Source organism: Typopeltis vanoorti, chromosome 21, assembly GCF_054136105.1.
Source record: "Typopeltis vanoorti isolate ZY-2024b chromosome 21, IOZ_Tvanoo_1.0, whole genome shotgun sequence".
In the NCBI taxonomy this organism is placed as follows: domain Eukaryota; kingdom Metazoa; phylum Arthropoda; class Arachnida; order Uropygi; family Thelyphonidae; genus Typopeltis; species Typopeltis vanoorti.
This window is the reverse complement of record NC_143569.1, coordinates 61,309,324-61,322,604: the sequence shown is the minus strand read 5'-3', so window position 1 is coordinate 61,322,604 and position 13,281 is coordinate 61,309,324. Positions and strand designations below refer to the sequence as shown.

The window sequence follows — 13,281 nt, the reverse complement described above, 5'->3', positions numbered from 1 at the left end:
ATTTGAGGTGATGAGTAGTGCTTGAGCAGGAGGGGCATGAAGTTTCAGTTTCTTCCAGAGAAAGTGGGTGAGGTTTTGCAGACTGAAAATTGAAGTGAACACTGCTGAGGTCAGAAGTGAGATCATGTATATTTGTGGAGTGGATCTGACTCATGCTAAAGTTTCCGGTGTGAGAACTACATAGAACTGGAATGAAATGAAATAAATATACTGATGAATTAAATATTTATATACTGACATTTTGCCAGCTCAGGGTAGTATCATCAAAGGCATTTTAATATTATTAGCTTGCTAACACATACTGAACAAAGATTTGGAATGAAATGACCTCAAGAACATTGACAGTCATGTATATGGAGAGCAACAGATGGTGCTCTTCATAATAGTGATTTTCTGTGATTTCTGCTAAATGAGAGGATAGGGCAGTGTATTAAAATTTGTGTAGGATTACACTATCTTTTCTCCAGTTCATTGGGTACTCTAGAACATGAGCTGCTTCCAGGAGCAGTTTCTGTGTGATTTGAAACAGGATCTTTATAGTTGCTTGGTTTCTTACATGGGATGAAATGTCTTCTCCTAATGCATGTTGTATAGTCCACTTTGGAGTTGCTATACCAAATATACTTTGTTCTTTTCTTTTTACCATGGCGGTCTATCCTGCCTATCTAAAATATTAGGTCATACATTAACAGGGATACTTTAGATACCTGGAAAGGAGAAAGGATCCTATACTTTATTTGTCTCAGGAAGGAGGAGCTTTTTGTCCAGAGGTTTCTAGACTGTTCTAATTTTATGTTGTTTTAGGAGTGAGCCCAGTCTGTCTGTTGTATGGTATATGTATGGTCTGGTTGGGAGATTTGGGGTTTGTTGTTCTTTTTAAGGAGTTTAGTAAGGATATTTTTATTATCATAAAAATATATTCAGTATGGACAGGGCAACCAGAAAGTAGACTGTCATAACGTACCTTAGAAAAAGACCATTTTATCAGATCCCATTTCAAATCACAGAGACTGTTCCTGGAAGTGGTTCATGTTCTACAGAACATGAGCCACTTTCAGTGAACTGCAGTAGAACTGATGATGTAACCCTACACAAATTTTGGTGCATCTGACCTATGCTCCTGTCAGCAGAAATCACTGAAGGTTGCCATGGATAGCTCCACTTGCCATCCTCCATACATGTGCTTCTCCTTTTTCTTGAGCTCATTTCATTCACAGGGCAACCAGAAAGTAGACTGTCATAACGTACCTTAGAAAAAGACCATTTCATCAGATCCCATTTCAAATCACAGAGACTGTTCCTGGAAGTGGCTCATGTTCTACAAAACATGAGCCACTTTCAGTGAACTGCAGTAGAACTGATGATGTAACCCTACACAAATTTTGGTGCATCTGACCTATGCTCCTGTCAGCAGAAATCACTGAAGGTTGCCATGGATAGCTCCACTTGCCATCCTCCATACATGTGCCTCTCCTTTTTCTTGAGCTCATTTCATTCTCAGTCTTTATTGAGTATGTGTCTTTAAAGTGCCTTTGATAATGCTTGCTTGATCTGGTAAAATGTTTATATGTAAATATTTATTGTTGGAGGTTTAATGGAATATTTACAGCACTGGGAAAGGATTAAAACTAATTTTAATGCTTCCAATATTTCGTCTCATGATGATGTATTCTCTATTTGGCCTCATGACTCAGACACATTAGACTCCTTTCTCAGTCACCTCAATAGCTACCTCCAAGAATCCAATTTACGATGGAAAAGGAAAATAACAATAGTTTACCCTTCCTAGATACCTTAGTAACACGCCTTCCTAATGGGAACCTTTCCTTCTCTGTATATAGAAAACCTACTCACATAGCAGTTAAACTCTCCCAGCACCACCCCCCTCTCAACAATATGGCATTATTAAAACTCTAACCAATAGAGCCCACAAGCTTTGTTCCAGTTGATCCTCCCTTTCAACTGAACTCAACCACATACACAACACCTTCCTTTCCAATGGCTACAGCGATTACAGAATTAAAAAAATAATCAATTCCTCCCCCATTTCCTGGCCATCTCTTGAAAAGGACTTCAGAAACGACATCACCATACCCTACATCTGTGGAACATCAGAAAAAATAGCCAGGTCCTTAAAAAAGTACAACTTCCACACAGCATTTAAGCTCCACCGTAAACTTACTACCCTTATTCGTTCCACCAAAGATCAGTGCCTGGAGTATATAGAGTACCCTATTCCTGCATGCTAGCTTACTTTGGACAGACAGGCAGATAGAAGAACACAAATCATACATCTGCAATCAAGACTATGGTCAATCTGGCCTTGCAGACCATGTTTTGGATACAGCCACAGGATCTCCTGGAGAAAAACCGCCATGCTCCACCATAGTAAATTAAAAAAAGAAAGACTGTTTTTAGAATCTGCAGTGGCACAGAAATCAACCAAATTTAAATAAATAAAGTTGCATAAAACTTCCCAAAATTTGGGAAACATTAATTATCAGAGATCCCACTTTACATCCTAGGCCACCTATAAACGCCCATGGAGGGCGCACCACCTAGATAGGGCTTTAGAGTCACCCACTTGTTTCACTTAGTATTGTAATGTATTTGAGTGTGTTGTTACAAAAGTTATTTGTAATCCCTGAAGATGTCTCAGTGACTAAGACAAATTTTGGAAGTATACTGACAACACTGGGAATAATCCTTTCCCAGTGTTGTCAGTATTCCATTAAACCTCCAACATGATGTCCACACAGCACTTAAGCATCAACACATGGATGTAAATATTTAATTTAGTTAGTAAATTATTTACTTTCTTTCCAGTTCCAAATAGTTTTTATTTTAGAAACATCAACATAGATTACTACTGTAGCAGTGGTGGCTCATCCATAAGGGATGCAGCTCCAGCATTGAGTATACTAGCCAGTATTACTCCCTAGTATACTGAATGCAGGAGCTGCATTCATTGCAGCTCTGCATCCCTTATGGACGAGCCGCCACTGTATTGTAGCTATGGAAACTTCATTTATGGAAATGAAGTCCATTTAGAAAGCACTTTGGGATTTGTTCTTGAACTGCATGGATCATATCATATGTTTCCTCTGTAATACTGAGTAGTACTGGTTTTCCCCAGTGGCTATTAATAGTGCTTGATTTCAGCACTAGCATTCCTTTTTTGTAATTATTGACATTGTTTGTGTTGAATGAAGGTTAGGTCAGGCATAACTTACATGCGATCAGTAGAGAAGTGCCTTTTAACTTATTGTTTATGACCACTGTTAAATTTAACATACTCATTGTTCACTTTTATGAGGTGTGGGAAGTTACATTCTCCAGCTAGTTTAACAATAGCATTCTTTGTGACTTTGTCAACTGCTGTGTGAAAGTTGATAATGACAGCATTATACTTTTTATTTTTGGCCTCACAATAAGGTTTTCAATGGAGGGGGGGGGGATTTTTTGTTAAGGTTCTTAATCATGAAGTGGTTCGATCTTGGCTTCTTATGATTTAATTTTGCTGGAGAAAGTTTCATTGAAGTGCTCAGGCACTGTTCTAGCTGTGTCTCAACTGAAAGTATGCTACACTTTCTCCAAATTCAGGAGCTGTTTTATTGAAAGGAAGCTTGGTGGACAGAAGAAAGGTTGAGGATGGTGAGCAGTTTCTATGTCAATTCCTCATTTTTTACATAGCAAGTATTATTATTATTATTATTATTATTATTATTATTATTTCAGGAAACTCCAAGGAGTCGACAGACTCATCGAGGGAGGCCCTAACATCATGTCAAGAACAGCTATTCGACATTCACACGGTATCTATCATACCTCACCTTGAACTCATTCACGATCATGGCACTCACAACAGACTCTGGCAGCTTATTCCACTCATTCACCACTCTCCAAGTAAAAAACCTAGCTCTAACACTCCTGCTAACCACATTCTTGCTCAGCTTCCACATATGGCCCCTAGTCCTCCCACCACCAGTCCTATTCTCAAAAATATCTTCTGAATTAATCTTATAGAAATCCTTCAGTAATTTGAATGTCTCAATCATATAACCCCTTTTCTGCCTCTCAACCAATTTTTGCAACCCACAAATCTTCAACCTGTTCTCATAAGGTTCATTCCACAGACCTGCTATCATCTTGGTCACTTGTCTCTGGATCTTCTCCACCTCCTCCCCATCAAGAAGAAACCCTGGTTGAAATTACCATAGTTGAAATCTCCCATAATAATTACTCTCCTTCCACTCATTTCTTCTATTTGCTTATGCATACTATCTCCACCATCTATTCCATCACCTGGTCTATAGCAGCACCTAACTGTATATTTTGTTCTGCTAGTTTCAGTCTCACACCAAATAGCCTCAAATGTGCTCTTTTATCTATCCTGCAGTTCCACTTCTATTCTCCTTGGCTGTAGCTCATCAGCTATCATCACTAACACTCTCCCCCCCCCCCCCATTTTATTCTCCCTGTCACTCCTGAACACACCATACCCCTCACATTCAATCCCACTAGCTATATCATCTTCTGTCAGCCATGTTTCACTAATGCCAATAACCTGTGGTCTGGAAGTGCCAACCAAGGCCAAAAATTCTTCCTTCTTGTTCCTAATACTTTTGGCATTAGTATACATGAATTGCTGAAGCTGATTTGTCCCATCCCTATTTTGATGCCTTATACTAACTATCCCATTCTGATTCGTGGTCTTTTCTACTCGCTTAGGCATATTACACACATTCACACACTCAATGTCTCCCTAAAGTCTGCATAACAACTCCCCCCCCCCCTTAATAACTCTAGTTTCCCTGATTCTGCACATTCACTCCCACTATGTTTGACAACACCTTTTCAAGTCTCCATACACCAAATCCATTCAGATGTAAACCATCCATTTTATATAAACCCTTTCGCCCATCGAACTCATTTCAGACATCCACAAATTCCACACCACTCGTACTGCATAATTCACGCATAAAGTCATTAGCAATTATAGTCCTCCTTCTATTCTCTTCACTGTCATACTGTGGCAACAGACTCACCATCCTAACTCTCTCACTCTTCTCTTTTGCTACCTCACTCATAGCCATTTTGTTTCTTTTCAAATCATTTGTACCTGCTACCACTATCAATTCTTTCACCCGCTGCTTTTGCATTCTAATTGACTCGCTTACATTCTTAATGTTGGTACCAGGTTGGTACTATTTTGTTAAACTCTCAACTAACACACCTCTTACTAAGGAATCTTCATACAACATTCGCTCTTTCATTTTGTTTACACTCACTATCATACCCTTATTTTTTCTATCATACTTTTGCTGATTATTAGTCGGTACGCTTCGTAAACACTTTTGCCAATGCTCCAGCTGCCAATTTGCCCTATGTATTGCTCCACGTAATAGAGCGATCTCACTCATTGTGTCTGTGTCATCATTTTTATTCTCCGATGATTCATTCAATCGTTTTGTATGTTTACCTTCATTCTCACTTTCAACGGTACTCTCACAGCTATCAGGTACTACCTCACAGATATCACCATTCATACCTCACATATCACTGTTATCTAGATTCTCACTTTCAACAACAATATCACTCACACGACCTGAAACACTCTTTAAATCCTCACATTCTTTACACTTTTTGCACACATTCACTCCACTATCGTTATTTAACCAGACTCCAACCTCTCTCCTCAATGCATACATTTCGCAAACGGTACACTGAATCAAATCCTTTAAGTTAAAATTTTTAGACAAATATGGCGACATTGACGCCATCTTTGTATTCCTCTTTATGGGAGCCATGTGCACAGAAAATCGTATCTGTCAATTTACTATTAAAATACTCAAAAAACACACAAAAGTCACCCAGACACGCTAAAATACTAAAAGTAAACAATACTATGTAAATACTATGCATATTCACCAATTATTACTCAAAATATCACTTATCTGTTCAGGAGCTATCCACAAACACTACACACCATCGAGTAAATACAGTAATATGACTAGTGACAACACAAATTACACACAAGACTTGTTTTTTGTGTCCATGATGTATAGTCTGCAATTCCAGCACTTCATAACATTGGATTTGTCAGTGCTGTTTGACTGCACTGCACTGGCAAGAACTAAAATACTCTGTCATTGTTGGACTTTGTCCACCATCTTTGTTTTGTGCAGCAGGCATAACAGGTACTTGCTTGTGGCTGATAATTAAACCAAAAGAAAAACTGTTTTCAGACACTTATAGTATTTATGGATTGCACAGAAATATTAACCTGTTAGGGCCTTCTACTGTAATATTGTTTGTTGGAGATTTTGGATGAAAACACATTTAAAAAAAATAAAATATGAGAGTACAAGTTTAAAGCAACTTATTCCAGCCTACTCATATGCCCATGATTTCTCAGGTGTCTTTAAAAGTAAAAGACTGATCCTATATTGTCTTGATCCAGCTTGTTTTATTATCTTCTAGAATTTTTCTTTGCCACTGAGGCATGCTTGCATAAATGTTATCCATTTATGTAGCACGATTTCTCTATGATTCTCATATTCTATATGAGAGCTTCACTCTAATCATCTGAAATCTGATCTGCTGGTGAATCCTTCTGAAATTTTTATTTTCATATTTTATCACTTATGGTTGAATACCATTGAATATAGCTGCCTTTACACATTTCAGATTTCCAAAGCTTTTTCTACCTTTAGTAATGAAATGTACTCATTAATGTATTTCTCTCAATATTTTTTGCTACTGTTTATTTTGTTAGCATCTCAATAAATAATTTTTCAGAGCAATTTCTCATATGTCCAGAATATCTTCAGTATTATTTCATCATTTATCATCTCTAATTCCCTTTGTGGTACTCTCCTCTGTTTCTAAGAATTTGCAGTATCCTCCAGAAGTCTTTATCACCATCATGTCATTCATCTTCTATATTCTTCCAAAAGCTTTCCCTCTTCATTCATTTAGCTTCTTTTACACATAACTCAGCCTTCTTCCATTTCTTTTCAGTATGTTCTGAAGGCACATGTTGGCCGACTTACTGGGAATACTTACTAGGAAAATATAATTACTTAGAGAAGTAATTATACTTTCAGTATAATTACTTCTTTTCCAGGACTGCTTTAACTTTTTTTTAGTGTCCCCTCAACAAGTTCCACTTTTTTCTATCCTTACAGAAAACTTTCTCCTTATTCATATTAAGTGGATATTGAATCCAGCATTATTTTAAAGCCGAATAGAGAAACTACAAGAGTTTCGTGCCAAATATATAGAAATATAAACCATAAAAGTTTCGGCAGATCCAAGCTTAAGCAAACCTTTCATGACAGGGGCAACTTGTAGTAAAGGTGGGCAAGCTCTGATCGCTATCCTTAGTATTTCCCATAATGTAAAACACATCTCCTGGCTGACTGTATGATGTTATACATTATGTGTGTGTGTGTGTGGGGGTCATTACCCAGTTCATTACGTTCATAACCGTTCATTACGGTTTCAACCTGTTTTGAGGTCTCGTCGGTGGGAGCAGACCCAGATGTACATATGTAAATACTCAGGTTGTAGTATTTACTCTTCTATGCAGAGCTTATACTTTACATACGAGTTGTCAAAAAAGGTGTCACATCACAAAAGGCACCAATAATTGCTGAAATAAGAGAGCCAAAAGGCCTCACTTCGGCAATGCACAATTATTCAAATTAAGTGGATATTGAATCCAACATTATTTCAAAGCCGAATAAAGAGACTACAAGAGTTTCGTGCTGAATATAGAAATAGAAACTATAAAAGTTTCAGCAGATCCAAGCTTAAGCAAACCTTTCATGACAGGGGAAACTCGTAGTAAAGGTGGAGCAAGATCTGATCCCTATCCTTAGTATTTCATACGTCAGTATTTACATACATCTGGGTCTGGCTCCCACTGACGAGACCTCAAAAAAGGTCGAAATCAGTCTGGGTAGTGGTCCCCTTCATAATGTATAACATCATATATGTCTGCCAGGAGATGTGTTTTACATTATGGGAAATACTAAGGATAATGATCAGAGCTTGCTCCACCTTTACTATGAGTTTCAGTAAGGAAATACCATGAGTAGACATATTACTAACTATTATAATAACGGAATTAACTCACGTCAATTATTCTTTATTCGTAGAATTTTCACCTGAATATCACAAGCATCATCAGTACTTATTATTTAATTAGCCTTGTACATGTACTGATGATGCCTGTAATACTGAAATTTCTACGAATAAAGAATAATTGACATGAGTTAATTCCGTTATTATAATAGTTAGTAATTACTACGTAGGTGAAATTTCTACGAATAAAGAATAATTGACATGAGTTAATTCCGTTATTATAATAGTTAGTAATTACTACGAGTTGCCCATGTCATGAAAGGTTTGCTTACGCTTGAATCCACCGATTAGAAACTTTTATAGTTTCTATTTCTATATTCAGCACAAAACTCTTGTAGTTTCTCTATTCAGCTTTGAAATAATGTTGGATTCAATATCCACTTAATTGGAATAATTGTGCATCTCTGAAGTGAAGGCTTTTGGCTCTCTTATTTCAGTAATTCTTCGTGCCTTTTATGATGTGACACTTTTTTTTGGCAAATCATATGTAAAGTATAAGCTCTGCATCACAACAACCTGAGTATTTACATACATCTGGGTCTGGCTCCCACTGACGAGACCTCAAAAAAAGGTAAAAACCAGTTGGAAGCTTGGGTGATGAATGGCACGGCTGTTGCTGTTACCCTTTGGATGAGAAATGAGCAAATGAGCGGCTCTACTCAGTGGCAGGGTGAGCCTGTTACTGAGGGGAACAACGCTGAGTTTTTTGAGTTTGACCTATACTTGAACATTCAAAAAAGATCGAAACCGATCTGGGTAGTGACCCCCCCCCCCCACACACACACATAATGTTTAACATCATGCCAGGAGATGTGTTTTTTACATTATGGAAAATTTTGTTTAATTTGAGTCTCGGGTCTGGGTTAGTCCCGAGGGGGTGGAAAGAGGGGAAAATAGCATGTTGTAAATGGGTAATTTACAACAGCATTCCAAGACTGCTGTTGTAAATTACTGACCGATTAGCATATCAGGAATCGTTGTCAAGGTCTTGGAAAAATTAGTCAAGAGAAGGATACATGATTGGATAGATGAAAATGGGATACTGTATGGGGGAAGGCACGGTTTTGTGAAGGGTAGATCATACCTCAGTAACTTGCTCACATTTTATAACACAGTGACGGCTGAACTGGATAAGGGTAATGGGTTTACAGTGATTCGACTGGACTTTGTTAAGCTCTTTGACAGAATACCAAATGAATTCTAATCAGTAAACTGGAGCAGATGGGGATGGATATAGGGTTGGTGAGAGATAGGAGGATGGTTGATGGAGAGATACCAGAGAGTGGTTTATTCAAGAGTCAAGTCCAAAAGACGGCTTGTGACTAGTGGTGTTCTGCAGGGTTCTGTTCTTGAACCACTACTTTTCAATTTGTTCATTAACGATATAGAAAAGAATCTGAGAGGAAGTGTTCACTTGTTTGCTGATGATGCAAAGTTGGGTAGAACAATTGTGAGTGCACAGGATGTCAAAATTTTGCAAGATGATTTGGATAGTTTGGAGGACCGGGCTAAGGAAAATGGATGTCAATTTAATGTGGCAAAGTGTAAGGTTATGTATTTTGGGGTGAAAAGATTAGCAGCAGTATATCACATTGGTGGAACCATACTCCAGGAGATTGATGATGCCAGGGATTTTTGGAGTGTTGGTGGATAGGGAGTTGAAGTTTAGTAGGCACATCACAAAAGTGGCTAAATCAGCTCATCAAATCACTTGGCTTCTGAAAAATACTTTAACAAGCAGAGACAAACAAGTTATATTTCCTCTGTATCGAGCCTTGATAAGACCCCCATCTTGACTACTGTGCCTAGATATGGGCACCAAGGTTTCTTCTTGATGGGGAGGAGGTGGAGAGGATCCAGAGACGAGTGACCAAGATGATAGCAGGTCTGTGGAATGAACCTTATGAGAACAGGTTGAAGATTTGTGGGTTGCAAAAATTGGTTGATAGGCAGTAAAGGGGTTATATGATTGAGACATTCAAATTACTGAAGGGTTTCTATAAGATTAATCCGGAAGATATTGTTGTGGGAGGACTAATGGCCATATGTGGAAGCTGAGCAAGAATGTGGTTAGCAGGGGTGTTAGAGCTAGGTTTTTTACTTGGAGAGTGGTGAATGGGTGGAATAAACTGCCAGAGTCTGTTGTGGGTGCTATGACCATGAATGAGTTCAAGGCGAGGTATGATAAATACTGTGTGAATGTCGAATAGTTGTTCTTGACATGATGTTAGGGCCTCCCTCGATGAGTCTGTCGACTCCTTGGAGTTTCCTGAAATAATACTAATAAAAATAAATACTAGGATAGTGATCAGGCTTGCTCCACCTTTACTACGAATTTCCCCTGTCATGAATGGTTTGCTTACGCTTGATCTGCCAAAACTTTTATAGTTTCTATTTCTATATTTGACACGAAAATCTTGTAGTTTCTCTCTGCGGCTTTGAAATAATGTTGGATTCAATATCTACTTAATTTGAATAATTGTGCATCACTGAAGTGAAGCCTTTTGGCTCTCTTATTTCAGATTTCTCCTTATGCTTTTCTGACAGTCATTCAGTGTATTCTTCCAATGGGTCTATAAGGTTTAGATCTTGTGTTCAAACTCTTTTACTTTTCTCCAATAATATACATTTGAACTATTCATATCTGAAAGCTGCTTGACTTTGATTCTTTTTAAAACCTCTTTAAAATTTAATTTAGTATAATTCTGTATCATTTCATTATCTAATTAAATTTTATTTTATTTCCAGTCACTTAATTTTAAATTGGTCTTTAATTGTAATCTTATTTTATTGTAACCAACCACTAGATGGCATCAGCATGTTTCTCAACTTTGCAATTATGATCAACATTCTTTGTGCTAGCTTCACGTTTTGGTTATGCTGACACACTAATGATAACCAGTTAGTTTCTGGTCTAAATATTTGCAGTAATAAAGTTTTTATATTCTTGTGAATATGTGCATCTAATAAATGATATGTATTTTCTTTTCTGTGTGATACTTTTTTTTTAATCATGATCCAAACTAAATGGTCATCATATCCTGTTTCAAATCTGTTGTATATCCTTTTATCTTGAATTTAGTTTGAAGATTCCACTATCAACATGATAATCAAGAAGACTTTATATTTTTCATGTATGCATTCTATGTGAATTTATGCACATATTTGTTAGACCATACTGTTAGTATTGAATAGCAGATGTCCTGAATGGAAATCCAGCAGATACTTACCATTCTTATTAATTCTGCATTTTTCTGTAAATTTTCCAAAACATAGAAGCTCAGCACATTTTTTTTCCCTAGAATACAGTGTAACAAATCATTTACAAACTGCTTCAAGTGTTTGGTGAACTTTTTGCTTCTTAAAACTATTTGCAAAGTTCAGCCTCCACCAACCAGCAGTGAATTATCACCATGTGCTCCCTCTATATATATATATATTTCTTTATATACATATAGAGGGATAAAAAAAATTAAACTTATTTTTCCTTAAATTTCTCTATCTATATGAACATGTTTAATAAGTCATGCTTGATTAGACATATGAAGTTCTCTTAATTCCAGTGGTGGCCGGTGAAAATTTTAATGTGTTATTTTAACAAAATAAAATAAGATTTACAAAAAATAGTTCACCACGCACACGCACCAATAATAAATGTTTCATATCTCACAGAAATAAGGCGCGTAAGCATACTAAAAATACACTGCCATTTGAGCAGTTACAGTTGGGAATCACGTAACGTGCAATGACAAGCACAAACTATCAGCGTTAGATCGCAGTGCATTTGTTTCGTAATCTAAAGCGTTAATTGAACAATTCCAATTATTAACTATTCAATAAATGTCAAAACATAAGCTGTAACCTTTAACATGTTGTATTGCATTTATATAATGTTGTAAACATTGTTATTATTTATAAACACAAACAAATTTTAATTTTTTCATTTTTTCCTTGGGGATGCTGCAGTGTTGCAGTGCTTATGTACGAGCCACCACTGCTTAATTCTCTGTATTGTTATTCAATTGGAAACCCCCCCCCCAAGATAATTTTTGGTAAACGATTGCATTGGGGGAAACTAAACTCTAGTAATACATATTAGCACATAGATTGGCACAAAAAGCTTTGCTATTTTTTTTACTTATTTATATGAACAACAAACGATTTTCTTTATTCTTTTCTCTTAGAATTTAATGCTATGTAATATCACTCTCGCTTGCAACATTAGCCATATTAAAAAAAAAAAGTTGGATGCTGTTATTACATACCTAATAGTATTGCTGAAGCTGAATGTAGAACCAAGGGTTTATAGTGAAAGGTCCATCTTAGCTACTTAATAATTAGACATTGGTGAGTTTGAGAGATTGCAATGGTGTTAATAAAATAAGTTTCGTGAGAGATTTCCACCTTTTGAAAGGAAGGTGAGCAATCAAAAATGAGTGTCCCCTCATTTTTTGAAACTTAAGGTTATTGACAAGTAAGTTTCTTGATAATCTGATTCACTGTTAAACTTAGAAAAAAAAAAGTTTTTTTTTTTTATTTTCAGTATCAATCCCACACATAAGAAGGATTGCAGACCCTAAAACAATGTTGGTGCTAGATGTAAGGAAGAAGGAAATTTATTGTTGTAGGAACACTTTCTGTGGAAACCTGCTCCTTAGAATAGAGACAAATGGAATGATTAAGGAAGGGTTGGGCAGCTGCTGCTCATGTTTGAACATGCTTATGAGAAAGCTGAGGAATGATGGATGCAAACTCACTGGAGCAATACTATGGAAGAACCTGTAGGAAAAGCTGAAATTGCTCTTGCCTCTGTGAGATAGCAGTAGAAATGAGTCTGTGAGAGTGAAATTGTTGATGAGCTGACTTGCTTTCCTCTGATCATCATCAAGTTAGGTTTTGGTGCACCTTCCCTAACACGAGAACAGTATCAATCTGAGAACAGTACTCTAAAGTTAGTCAGGTTTGGGATTTGATGGAATTAGTGTTGGATGAATAGAAAATAAGATTGAATCAGAAAACTATTTATATGATGTGTTTATGCTACAAAGGGATAGAGGTAAATGTCAGTAGAAGAAGAGATCTGATCTGGTGTTGTATGTATTAAAGGGAAGAGAACAGAAAGCGAGTTCA

The 13,281-nt window shown here is 36.9% G+C and overlaps 1 protein-coding gene across 1 annotated transcript in view; it reads left to right on the top strand.

Moving 5' to 3' along the window:
- Positions 1–13,281, top strand: part of LOC150094898 (diacylglycerol kinase delta) — a 566,581-nt gene that overhangs the window by 249,667 nt on the left and 303,633 nt on the right. The gene's annotated exons all lie outside the window — the stretch shown is intronic.